Genomic DNA, 12,720 nt, shown 5'->3' on the forward strand with positions numbered 1-12,720 from the left:
TGGTCATCGAAAGACCGAAGCAGTGGGTAAATTCCCAAAACCTAGCAATCAACATGAGCTTAGGCAATTTCTCGGATTGTCAGGTTATTTTAGACGGTTCATTAGGAATTACGCATTACTAGCGGCACCCTTGACAGATTTACTGAAAAAGGACTGTAAATGGGCGTGGGGGGAGGTCCAAGAACATGCATTTAACAAAATAAAGGGCATGTTAACCGAAAGACCTATACTCGCGCTCTATGATCACCGTGCTGAAACCCAATTACACACGGACGCCAGTAAAGACGGTCTAGCTGGTATCTTACTTCAGGCCAATTCGAATGGAGTTTTCCAACCTGTGTTATATTTTAGTCGTAAGACTAACGCCGAAGAACGCAAACTTCATTCTTACGACCTGGAGACACTAGCAGTAGTGGCGTCGCTTAACCGGTTTAGGGTTTACCTCATTGGCATTCCGTTCAAAATCTTCACGGATTGCGACGCATTGCGGTCGACTTTTGTCAAGCGTGATCTGATTCCCCGAATTGCCCGATGGTGGATACAGTTGCAAGAATTCGACTGCACCATCGAGTACAGGCCGGGTTCACGTATGCCGCATGTCGACGCCCTGAGTCGCAATCCTGTTGGGGAAGGTGAAATGGAATCCCCAACATGTTTAGATGTTCTAACCATCGAAAATACTGAACAAGATTGGATTGCCACAGTACAATCAGCTGACGATGAAGTAAAAAGTATTAAGGAAACTTTGTCGAATCCGGATTCACAACAAGTAATGGACGTCCACACAAATTATAAATTAAAAAATGGACGCGTGTACCGAATTGTTGGGGATGAAATAAAGTGGTTCGTTCCCAAAGGGGTGCGTTTCCAAATCCTGAAAATGAATCACGATGACGTAGGTCACTGTGGTTTTGACAAGACCCTGCAACGCATACGTAAGAATTACTGGTTTGCAAAAATGCGGAAGTTTGTGAAGAAATACGTTTCTTCTTGCTTAGAATGCTCTCACCACAAAGCACCTGGTGGAAGACGTGAAGGCAAACTTCACCCTATAGAAAAGCCCAGCGTGCCCTTCCACACAATTCATGCAGACCATCTAGGACCGTTTATAAAAAGTAAGAAGGGCAATTGCTATTTGCTTGTTGTAGTGGACGGATTCACAAAGTATATTACTGTAAAACCAGTAAGAGACACTAAATCTACAACTACAATTAGGGTTCTTAAAGAGTATATCAGTTACTTTGGGGCTCCAACACGGCTCATCACAGACAAAGGCACTAGTTTTACAAGTGGGGCTTTTAAAGACTTTGTAACTTCATATGGCATCAGGCACGTCGTAAACGCAGTCGCGACCCCTAGGGCGAATGGCCAAGTAGAACGGTTTAACAGAACTATTTTAGATGCGCTGTCTACTTCAACTCACGGGAAAGACGAAAAATCTTGGGACGAAAACGTATTAGATATTCAACTAGGATTGAATACCACAACTCATAAGACAACTCAAAAGACACCATCTGAATTGCTCTTTGGATTTAACATTAAGTGTCGAAGTGAAGGAATTTTAGGCGCAGTTTTGGACGATACTGTTAACGTAACTTCCGGAAAAGATTTGGTAGATATGCGGGATGAAGCTAGGGAGAAAATAATAGAAAAACAAACTTAAGATCAAGAAAAGTTTAATAGTCGTAGAAAACCGGCAAAACGGTACTCAGTAGGAGATTTAGTGCGTGTAGAGCGGCAACATCCTCATGACGGGCAGTCACAAAAATTAGTTGTTAAGTTCCAGGGACCATATCGCGTTGTAAAAGCACTTCCGAACGATAGGTACGTTATTGAAGACACACCGTTGTCACAAAAAAATAACCGCCGTTACGAAGCCATTGTGGCAGTAGATAAAATGCAACCGTGGCTACACTTTACCAGAGATCTGGAAACTAGTGACGAAAATAACTCTGATGGCGATTAGATTATATAGAGTGAATATTAATATTTATATTGCATAATATGTATGATCATCCTATTCTTTCATTCGTAGAATTATATCAATTGAATAAGTGTAAAATATTATAACAATTAGTATTATTTGATTAATTATTATAAGTATAAGTAATATATATTTTGAAACAATTTCAATGCCATGTGAAAGAGTTTACTTATCCATATGTGACCGTGAATATAATCCTAAATAGATTAATACTATGATAAAATCAGTATTGTATAAAATCAGTGATTAGTATAAGATAAACAGTTATATTTCTAGCAAGTATTTAGGTACTATTTCGCGAAGGGACTCGCTCGTTACAGGAAGGCCGAGCTGTAAGCTTATTAGTAATTAACGACACATTTAATAATTATATAAAATCATTAAAATAGTCACTTAATAAAATATAACAATTAATTAGACTTCGTTTTGATCTGTGACTAGACGGTAATAATAAATCGTATTTTTAATATCTAATACTTTATATTCAGAGATAAAATCAACACAATTATATTCGCAAATTCTTATTAATTTATTGTTTGTGAATAACATTATTATATTTGTGATTATACAACACTAAATTATAATTAAGATAGTCAGTTGATCTTTCCACTTTTGACGATACTCGTGTACCGGGCGGGCAAGTCAGTCTGTATTTGATCGTCCGAGCAAGTGTTTGTTAAAGATAAAAGTGTTGAATTGCTGAAATACTGGATTTTATTTCTATAAATCCTTTGACTCTGAAGTTATCCCTATAGTTTTTTATTATTTACGTTGCTCGTGTCAACAAAAAATTTTTTAATGGGCATTATAGTAGCCGTTGTAAATTAAGTTTAGTTAGGGAACCTTATTAGGTTACTCTTTGTTTTTTTTTTTTCCTTTTCGACGGAGCGGGTAGTGACTCCTTAAATAAGCCTCTAACAACTGTTGTTTTGTTTTTTGTCTTTGTCTTTAGAATTGGGGTATCGAGTGACACTAAGAGAGTCGTCAGCTCATCAGGGGTATGATTGTGGGTAACATCCAGTGAAATGGATACTGGGTGCTACTATATGAAAGAAGTGAAAGGTGATCAATGAATGGTGATGAATAACAGGTCGGGGTAATTGTTGTGCTTAGGGTTGTGCTGTTTAGATGTTGGTGTTTGTGCTTCGTTACGTTTTTTTTTTAAAAATTGTTTTGTCGTCTCGTCTTTAGAGACAGTTTTTTTTAAATTTAGACTGGTTGTGCGCTCCAGGCTCTATGGCTGAGGGCAGCCGTGTTTCTCACCCAGTTCGAAACCTCTCGTGGGTAGGGGGGTATTGTAACGAAGCATTTCGGACCAACGAGCCTTGTAGCGACATCTTGTGGTTTCTGACGATATATCGTTGTTTTATATTTTACCCGCAGGGCATCACAGATGGCGCTGCAGGGTTATCGATGGGCCCGAATATTTTTAATTATTTTATTTTCTTCAAAATTTGGTATATTAAATTATCTGCAACATTTATTTAAAGATTTATTTTGGTTTGGTTTTGATCAAACAAATCGATCGTTTGTTGTCAGTGAATCGATAACGAATCTATGGTTTGCTAGATTTTTTTTATTTTGGTTGGCAATATTGTGGGTTCGTGTCTCAGACTGACAGCTGGCTGAGCTGAGAGACAGGTTTTGGAAAGGGAGACGTCGCGAGAGCGCCGGAGACTCCACTGCCGTAACTATAATGTGGGCAAATTAAAAGCCACGATTTATCGGCGGCATCAAGAGCCGATGTCTCAATTTAAATAAACAACTTAACCGAGATGGTGAGTCCTCGCAATTCTTCGTGCATATTTTTGCACCAACTTTGTGATAACCTCGAGGTCCTTGTTTTCAGCAACATCACTGAAATCCCATCGCCTAAGGTCCAGTGGGTGGGTTTAGGTTTCATCCGAGCGATGCCCAACTATCCCGGATGAACCTGTAAGTTATTTTCTTTGTTTTACACTCGTGAGTTGCCTTGCCACGCTGTCAGCTGAACCACATGCTAATCATTGCCATTCCTTGTTGCAGATGGGGTTTTTTAAAGTTTTTAAAGTTTTTAAAGTTTTAAAGTTTTTGAGTTTTTAACGTCTTTAAAGTTTTGTTTAATTTTCTGACGTTTTTAAGTTCTATGAAGAAGTTTATGATGGGATCGGACTATTTCAACAAATTTTGTGAATGAAGATTGCTACTGTTTTCTTCTGCGTTTGCAAGTTATTTCAAGCTTCTTTACGGCGGAGCTTGCCTTGGTTGTTTGCACGTCGAAGCTTTTCTTTGTGCGGCGCGCATATGGATGTGCCGCGCCTCTCCTTTTGTCAACACTCCGGATAAGGCCCGGTGAAGGACTGCGAGGTTGACCGGTGGACGTGCAGCCCGCCAGCTGCGTAACAGTTGGCCCGCTGCGCCGCCATCGTCCAGCACGCCCTGGCCTGAGCCGGCCTCAACTCATCACCTGTACGGTATTCCGGAACGCCTCAGGTAGGCCTGATAGTCGGAGGTCCTCGAGTAAGTGAGGTGCCTACAGGTGTACGGACAGTGTTTTTAAATATAGTGATATCCCATGGTTGTTACGGAGTGACAATTAACCTGACGGACCAAAGCGCGACCTGTCTCCCTCCATAGGGTTTTTACCTGCCCATGGTTGTACTTTAATAATTATAATACAATATACATTGTACAAATTCAAGGGAGTTTTCTTTGTCTCATGCTCACCGGTCTATAACATCTAGCTGTGCCCTTCAGGTAAACACCACTTTATAAATTTTCTGAAACATATCAGTATTTTAACACCATTTCCTACTTACCTACCTTGTCTCCGTTAGGTAGCAAAAATCTAGTGTTTCATTGTAACCTGGCTTCTACATCTTTGGGATCCCTATCTGCAGCGACCAAGCAGGTATCATCAGCAAATTGATAGATACTACAATCTTTGATGCCATTATTCATGTCATTGACATAGGACAGGTAGTGAAGTGGGCCGAGAACAGAGCCCTGGGCCGTACCCTCCGTCACCACTATATGATTACTGTATGCGGCGCCAACCTGCACCTGGTAAGCTCTGTTACTTAAATAATTTTTGCACCAATCAAGAATAGGTCCTCTAACCCCCGTGTCATCCAACTTTCGTACAAGAATGTCATGATCCAAAGTATCAAATGCTTTACTGAAGTCAATAAGTAAGATAAGGACGTGTTTTTTGCTATCAAGGTGAGTGTTAACTTCATCAGTAAAGCGAGATAGTAGCAAACTAGTGCTTTTGTTTACCTGAAACCCAAACTGGTGTTCAGAAATAACGTTATTAGTTCGATAAAAGTCATGAATCTGATTACTGACGAATTTCTCAATTATTTTATTAATGATAGGGAGCATTGTAATTGGGCGATATTTTGAGCTATCTTTAGTATCTCCACCTTTAAAAATTGGGCGCACTAATCCTACCTTCAGTTGATCCGGGTATGTAGCATTACGTACACTGGCGTTAATTAAATGAGCTACAGCTACTGAAATCCTATCAGCTATGACTTTGAGATCTACAGCTCGAATATCGTCAATACCTGGAGCCTTGTTGCTTTTGACGTTCATGATAATCCTTTTAATTTTTTCAGGCGTAGCTTTTTTAAATAATATAGACTTATCAATCGGGTTTCGATAAGTCTCTGGATCAAGAAGCTTATGTGAGCAATTCGGAATTATGTTTTGAACATTTTCTTTAAATTTGTCTGCAAACAAATCAGCAATATATTTTTCTGAACCTAAACTTGAAAAAGCTTTTAATATAATGTAAAAACCCTATGGAGGGAGACAGGTCGCGCTTTGGTCCGTCAGGTTAATTGTCACTCCGTAACAACCATGGGATATCACTATATTTAAAAACACTGTCCGTACACCTGTAGGCACCTCACTTACTCGAGGACCTCCGACTATCAGGCCTACCTGAGGCGTTCCGGAATACCGTACAGGTGATGAGTTGAGGCCGGCTCAGGCCAGGGCGTGCTGGACGATGGCGGCGCAGCGGGCCAACTGTTACGCAGCTGGCGGGCTGCACGTCCACCGGTCAACCTCGCAGTCCTTCACCGGGCCTTATCCGGAGTGTTGACAAAAGGAGAGGCGCGGCACATCCATATGCGCGCCGCACAAAGAAAAGCTTCGACGTGCAAACAACCAAGGCAAGCTCCGCCGTAAAGAAGCTTGAAATAACTTGCAAACGCAGAAGAAAACAGTAGCAATCTTCATTCACAAAATTTGTTGAAATAGTCCGATCCAATCATAAACTTCTTCATAGAACTTAAAAACGTCAGAAAATTAAACAAAACTTTAAAGACGTTAAAAACTCAAAAACTTTAAAACTTTAAAAACTTTAAAAACTTTAAAAAACCCCATCTGCAACAAGGAATGGCAATGATTAGCATGTGGTTCAGCTGACAGCGTGGCAAGGCAACTCACGAGTGTAAAACAAAGAAAATAACTTACAGGTTCATCCGGGATAGTTGGGCATCGCTCGGATGAAACCTAAACCCACCCACTGGACCTTAGGCGATGGGATTTCAGTGATGTTGCTGAAAACAAGGACCTCGAGGTTATCACAAAGTTGGTGCAAAAATATGCACGAAGAATTGCGAGGACTCACCATCTCGGTTAAGTTGTTTATTTAAATTGAGACATCGGCTCTTGATGCCGCCGATAAATCGTGGCTTTTAATTTGCCCACATTATAGTTACGGCAGTGGAGTCTCCGGCGCTCTCGCGACGTCTCCCTTTCCAAAACCTGTCTCTCAGCTCAGCCAGCTGTCAGTCTGAGACACGAACCCACAATATTGCCAACCAAAATAAAAAAAATCTAGCAAACCATAGATTCGTTATCGATTCACTGACAACAAACGATCGATTTGTTTGATCAAAACCAAACCAAAATAAATCTTTAAATAAATGTTGCAGATAATTTAATATACCAAATTTTGAAGAAAATAAAATAATTAAAAATATTCGGGCCCATCGATAACCCTGCAGCGCCATCTGTGATGCCCTGCGGGTAAAATATAAAACAACGATATATCGTCAGAAACCACAAGATGTCGCTACAAGGCTCGTTGGTCCGAAATGCTTCGTTACAATACCCCCCTACCCACGAGAGGTTTCGAACTGGGTGAGAAACACGGCTGCCCTCAGCCATAGAGCCTGGAGCGCACAACCAGTCTAAATTTAAAAAAAACTGTCTCTAAAGACGAGACGACAAAACAATTTTTAAAAAAAAAACGTAACGAAGCACAAACACCAACATCTAAACAGCACAACCCTAAGCACAACAATTACCCCGACCTGTTATTCATCACCATTCATTGATCACCTTTCACTTCTTTCATATAGTAGCACCCAGTATCCATTTCACTGGATGTTACCCACAATCATACCCCTGATGAGCTGACGACTCTCTTAGTGTCACTCGATACCCCAATTCTAAAGACAAAGACAAAAAACAAAACAACAGTTGTTAGAGGCTTATTTAAGGAGTCACTACCCGCTCCGTCGAAAAGGAAAAAAAAAAAACAAAGAGTAACCTAATAAGGTTCCCTAACTAAACTTAATTTACAACGGCTACTATAATGCCCATTAAAAAATTTTTTGTTGACACGAGCAACGTAAATAATAAAAAACTATAGGGATAACTTCAGAGTCAAAGGATTTATAGAAATAAAATCCAGTATTTCAGCAATTCAACACTTTTATCTTTAACAAACACTTGCTCGGACGATCAAATACAGACTGACTTGCCCGCCCGGTACACGAGTATCGTCAAAAGTGGAAAGATCAACTGACTATCTTAATTATAATTTAGTGTTGTATAATCACAAATATAATAATGTTATTCACAAACAATAAATTAATAAGAATTTGCGAATATAATTGTGTTGATTTTATCTCTGAATATAAAGTATTAGATATTAAAAATACGATTTATTATTACCGTCTAGTCACAGATCAAAACGAAGTCTAATTAATTGTTATATTTTATTAAGTGACTATTTTAATGATTTTATATAATTATTAAATGTGTCGTTAATTACTAATAAGCTTACAGCTCGGCCTTCCTGTAACGAGCGAGTCCCTTCGCGAAATAGTACCTAAATACTTGCTAGAAATATAACTGTTTATCTTATACTAATCACTGATTTTATACAATACTGATTTTATCATAGTATTAATCTATTTAGGATTATATTCACGGTCACATATGGATAAGTAAACTCTTTCACATGGCATTGAAATTGTTTCAAAATATATATTACTTATACTTATAATAATTAATCAAATAATACTAATTGTTATAATATTTTACACTTATTCAATTGATATAATTCTACGAATGAAAGAATAGGATGATCATACATATTATGCAATATAAATATTAATATTCACTCTATATAATCTAATCGCCATCAGAGTTATTTTCGTCACTAGTTTCCAGATCTCTGGTAAAGTGTAGCCACGGTTGCATTTTATCTACTGCCACAATGGCTTCGTAACGGCGGTTATTTTTTTGTGACAACGGTGTGTCTTCAATAACGTACCTATCGTTCGGAAGTGCTTTTACAACGCGATATGGTCCCTGGAACTTAACAACTAATTTTTGTGACTGCCCGTCATGAGGATGTTGCCGCTCTACACGCACTAAATCTCCTACTGAGTACCGTTTTGCCGGTTTTCTACGACTATTAAACTTTTCTTGATCTTAAGTTTGTTTTTCTATTATTTTCTCCCTAGCTTCATCCCGCATATCTACCAAATCTTTTCCGGAAGTTACGTTAACAGTATCGTCCAAAACTGCGCCTAAAATTCCTTCACTTCGACACTTAATGTTAAATCCAAAGAGCAATTCAGATGGTGTCTTTTGAGTTGTCTTATGAGTTGTGGTATTCAATCCTAGTTGAATATCTAATACGTTTTCGTCCCAAGATTTTTCGTCTTTCCCGTGAGTTGAAGTAGACAGCGCATCTAAAATAGTTCTGTTAAACCGTTCTACTTGGCCATTCGCCCTAGGGGTCGCGACTGCGTTTACGACGTGCCTGATGCCATATGAAGTTACAAAGTCTTTAAAAGCCCCACTTGTAAAACTAGTGCCTTTGTCTGTGATGAGCCGTGTTGGAGCCCCAAAGTAACTGATATACTCTTTAAGAACCCTAATTGTAGTTGTAGATTTAGTGTCTCTTACTGGTTTTACAGTAATATACTTTGTGAATCCGTCCACTACAACAAGCAAATAGCAATTGCCCTTCTTACTTTTTATAAACGGTCCTAGATGGTCTGCATGAATTGTGTGGAAGGGCACGCTGGGCTTTTCTATAGGGTGAAGTTTGCCTTCACGTCTTCCACCAGGTGCTTTGTGGTGAGAGCATTCTAAGCAAGAAGAAACGTATTTCTTCACAAACTTCCGCATTTTTGCAAACCAGTAATTCTTACGTATGCGTTGCAGGGTCTTGTCAAAACCACAGTGACCTACGTCATCGTGATTCATTTTCAGGATTTGGAAACGCACCCCTTTGGGAACGAACCACTTTATTTCATCCCCAACAATTCGGTACACGCGTCCATTTTTTAATTTATAATTTGTGTGGACGTCCATTACTTGTTGTGAATCCGGATTCGACAAAGTTTCCTTAATACTTTTTACTTCATCGTCAGCTGATTGTACTGTGGCAATCCAATCTTGTTCAGTATTTTCGATGGTTAGAACATCTAAACATGTTGGGGATTCCATTTCACCTTCCCCAACAGGATTGCGACTCAGGGCGTCGACATGCGGCATACGTGAACCCGGCCTGTACTCGATGGTGCAGTCGAATTCTTGCAACTGTATCCACCATCGGGCAATTCGGGGAATCAGATCACGCTTGACAAAAGTCGACCGCAATGCGTCGCAATCCGTGAAGATTTTGAACGGAATGCCAATGAGGTAAACCCTAAACCGGTTAAGCGACGCCACTACTGCTAGTGTCTCCAGGTCGTAAGAATGAAGTTTGCGTTCTTCGGCGTTAGTCTTACGACTAAAATATAACACAGGTTGGAAAACTCCATTCGAATTGGCCTGAAGTAAGATACCAGCTAGACCGTCTTTACTGGCGTCCGTGTGTAATTGGGTTTCAGCACGGTGATCATAGAGCGCGAGTATAGGTCTTTCGGTTAACATGCCCTTTATTTTGTTAAATGCATGTTCTTGGACCTCCCCCCACGCCCATTTACAGTCCTTTTTCAGTAAATCTGTCAAGGGTGCCGCTAGTAATGCGTAATTCCTAATGAACCGTCTAAAATAACCTGACAATCCGAGAAATTGCCTAAGCTCATGTTGATTGCTAGGTTTTGGGAATTTACCCACTGCTTCGGTCTTTCGATGACCAGGCCGTATTCCATTAGAATTCACTTCATATCCGAGGAAGTCAATGGTGTCGAGGAAGAAATGGCACTTACTTAACTTTAACGTAAGACCACCCTTTTTCAATAGTCCTAGGACTTCTTCTAGTCGTTGTAGACCCTCGGTTACGTTTTTGGCCGGAATAAGGACATCGTCCATATAGACAATAGCGTACTTAATTTTTGCCTCGAGTAATATTTTGTTAATCGTACGCTGGAAAACCGAAGGCGCATTTACCAGCCCGAACGGCATCCGATTGTACTCGAATTGGCCATCTGGCGTTACGAAGGAAGTTTTATGTCGTGATTGCTCAGCGATCGGTATTTGATAGTAGCCAGAAGCCAAATCAAGTGACGTGAATACCGTGTTGCCCGCCAATTGATCAAGTTGATCTTCGATTCGTGGTAGGGGATAGTGTTCCCTTTTCGTCTTCCGATTCAACGCTCGATAATCGACGCATAAACGCTTATCCCCTGTTTTCTTTTGCACCAACACGATCGGGCTGGCATATGGCGAGGTGGATTCCCTAACAATACCGTGGTCAACCATTTCTTGTACCATGTTCCTAACTAGAGCACGATCGGCGTACGACATCCGATAGGGTCGATAGACCACCGGTTCCGCATCTTCGAGTTCTATTACCATTTCAGTCAAATCTGTGAATCCCAGATCATAAAGGCCACTCGAGAAGCAGCTACTGTATTTCTCTATTAATTTTTGTAATTTCATGAGCTCCTCTGGAGTTAGATTATCGCCGTAATTAAGATCATCATCCTTCTGGGTTTCACAAATTGACACTTTACATGAATTTACGATATGTTCTGAGTTCCCGGAATCCTTAGGGTATACGCGCGCTAAGAGGGTCCCTTTTTCTAGTGTAATTACATTGGATGACGCATTGTGTATCAGCAAAGCGCTACGTCCACCTTTGATCTCGTACTCACCCGGGAGGAGATAGTACTCATGTCCTTCGGGTCCCCTAACAGAACCGTTTACATAAACTCGAACGTCTGTACTAGGTTCGGCAATAACCTGGACGGCGCACAATGTATTTGGTTGGATATCAACGTTTGTATTTGTCGTCAGGTGTACCTTAGTACGTGGAATTTGTTGGAATATAACGGCAGTCGGGGTCTTTGTGATGATAATGTCCGGTTTTTCCGTAAAAGAGTGTCCTAACAGAACCGATTTATTAATGACATAATCGTCTACTACATACATATTAATAGTCTGTTTTATATTTTGGACTTCAACTGAAACGGTTGTCATTCCTACTGGGTAGGTTAGATTAGCACCTATACCTCGGAGGGTAGGTAAATCCTCTGGCATCACTATATCTAAATTATACTCCTTAGCCTTGGACAATTTTATTAGCGAGCACTGACTCCCCAAATCTAAATGGCAGTCTACGACATTTCCGTTCACTTTGATGTAAATCATGTATTTAGCAGTTAACTCTTCCGCTACACTTAACTAGGCGACCTGTTTTTCATTGTAATCTTTACCCTGATGTACATCTCTCTCGCGATTTTTATTAGATTTGTTTTTAAAACAATGGGCGGATAAATGACCTGATTTTTCGCATGTAGTACATTTCGCCGGGGGTTTGTCACATTTGAAACTCGGGTGCCCAGGTTGATCACAATTATAGCATGTTATTTTCATAGCGTCCGGCTTGGAGCCTCCAGGTTTACTAACAGAAGCTGTATTTCTCCGTTCGTTTCTGAATTTAGAAGACGATTCGTGATTTTCACGATTTTGTCCGACTTTGACCGTCCTGAAGTATTTTAAAACTTTCTCCGGTTCGGAAAATTGTGCCGCTTGAGCGCCTATCCTAATAGCCCTATCCTCAACACCATGTAACAGACAGTCCACAGCCTGCCGTCCGTAAATTTTACATCTGTTTAATAAGTTAATTTTTGCATAATAATAATGATCAAGCGATTCTCCGTATTTCACCCTTTTAGAAAGCATTTCAGTCAAAAGTTCAGCATAGTCTTCGCGAACTGGAAAAGATTCTATCAACTTATTTTTCCATTCAGTCCACGTGAACTTCATAGTAGGCAGATTTTGATACCAAGATCGTGCTACACCTGTTAGCTTAGGTAAGGCATAATGTATAATTTCCTTGTCCTCCCAGCCGTACATTTCGGCGCACTCCTCTACCTTCGTTAACCAGGTCAAAACCGTTTGTTCCTTTAACATAGGATCAAATTCAGGTATAATATTGGTGTTAAAAGTCATCTTTGGCTTATCTGAACTTTTGACCGATTGCAGAATGGATAAGAATTTATCTAATATAACATTCGTAGTAGAATTATCACGTTTACGCTGCTTAG

Source organism: Pectinophora gossypiella, unplaced genomic scaffold (assembly GCF_024362695.1).
Source record: "Pectinophora gossypiella unplaced genomic scaffold, ilPecGoss1.1 Pgos_50, whole genome shotgun sequence".
Taxonomy (NCBI): domain Eukaryota; kingdom Metazoa; phylum Arthropoda; class Insecta; order Lepidoptera; family Gelechiidae; genus Pectinophora; species Pectinophora gossypiella.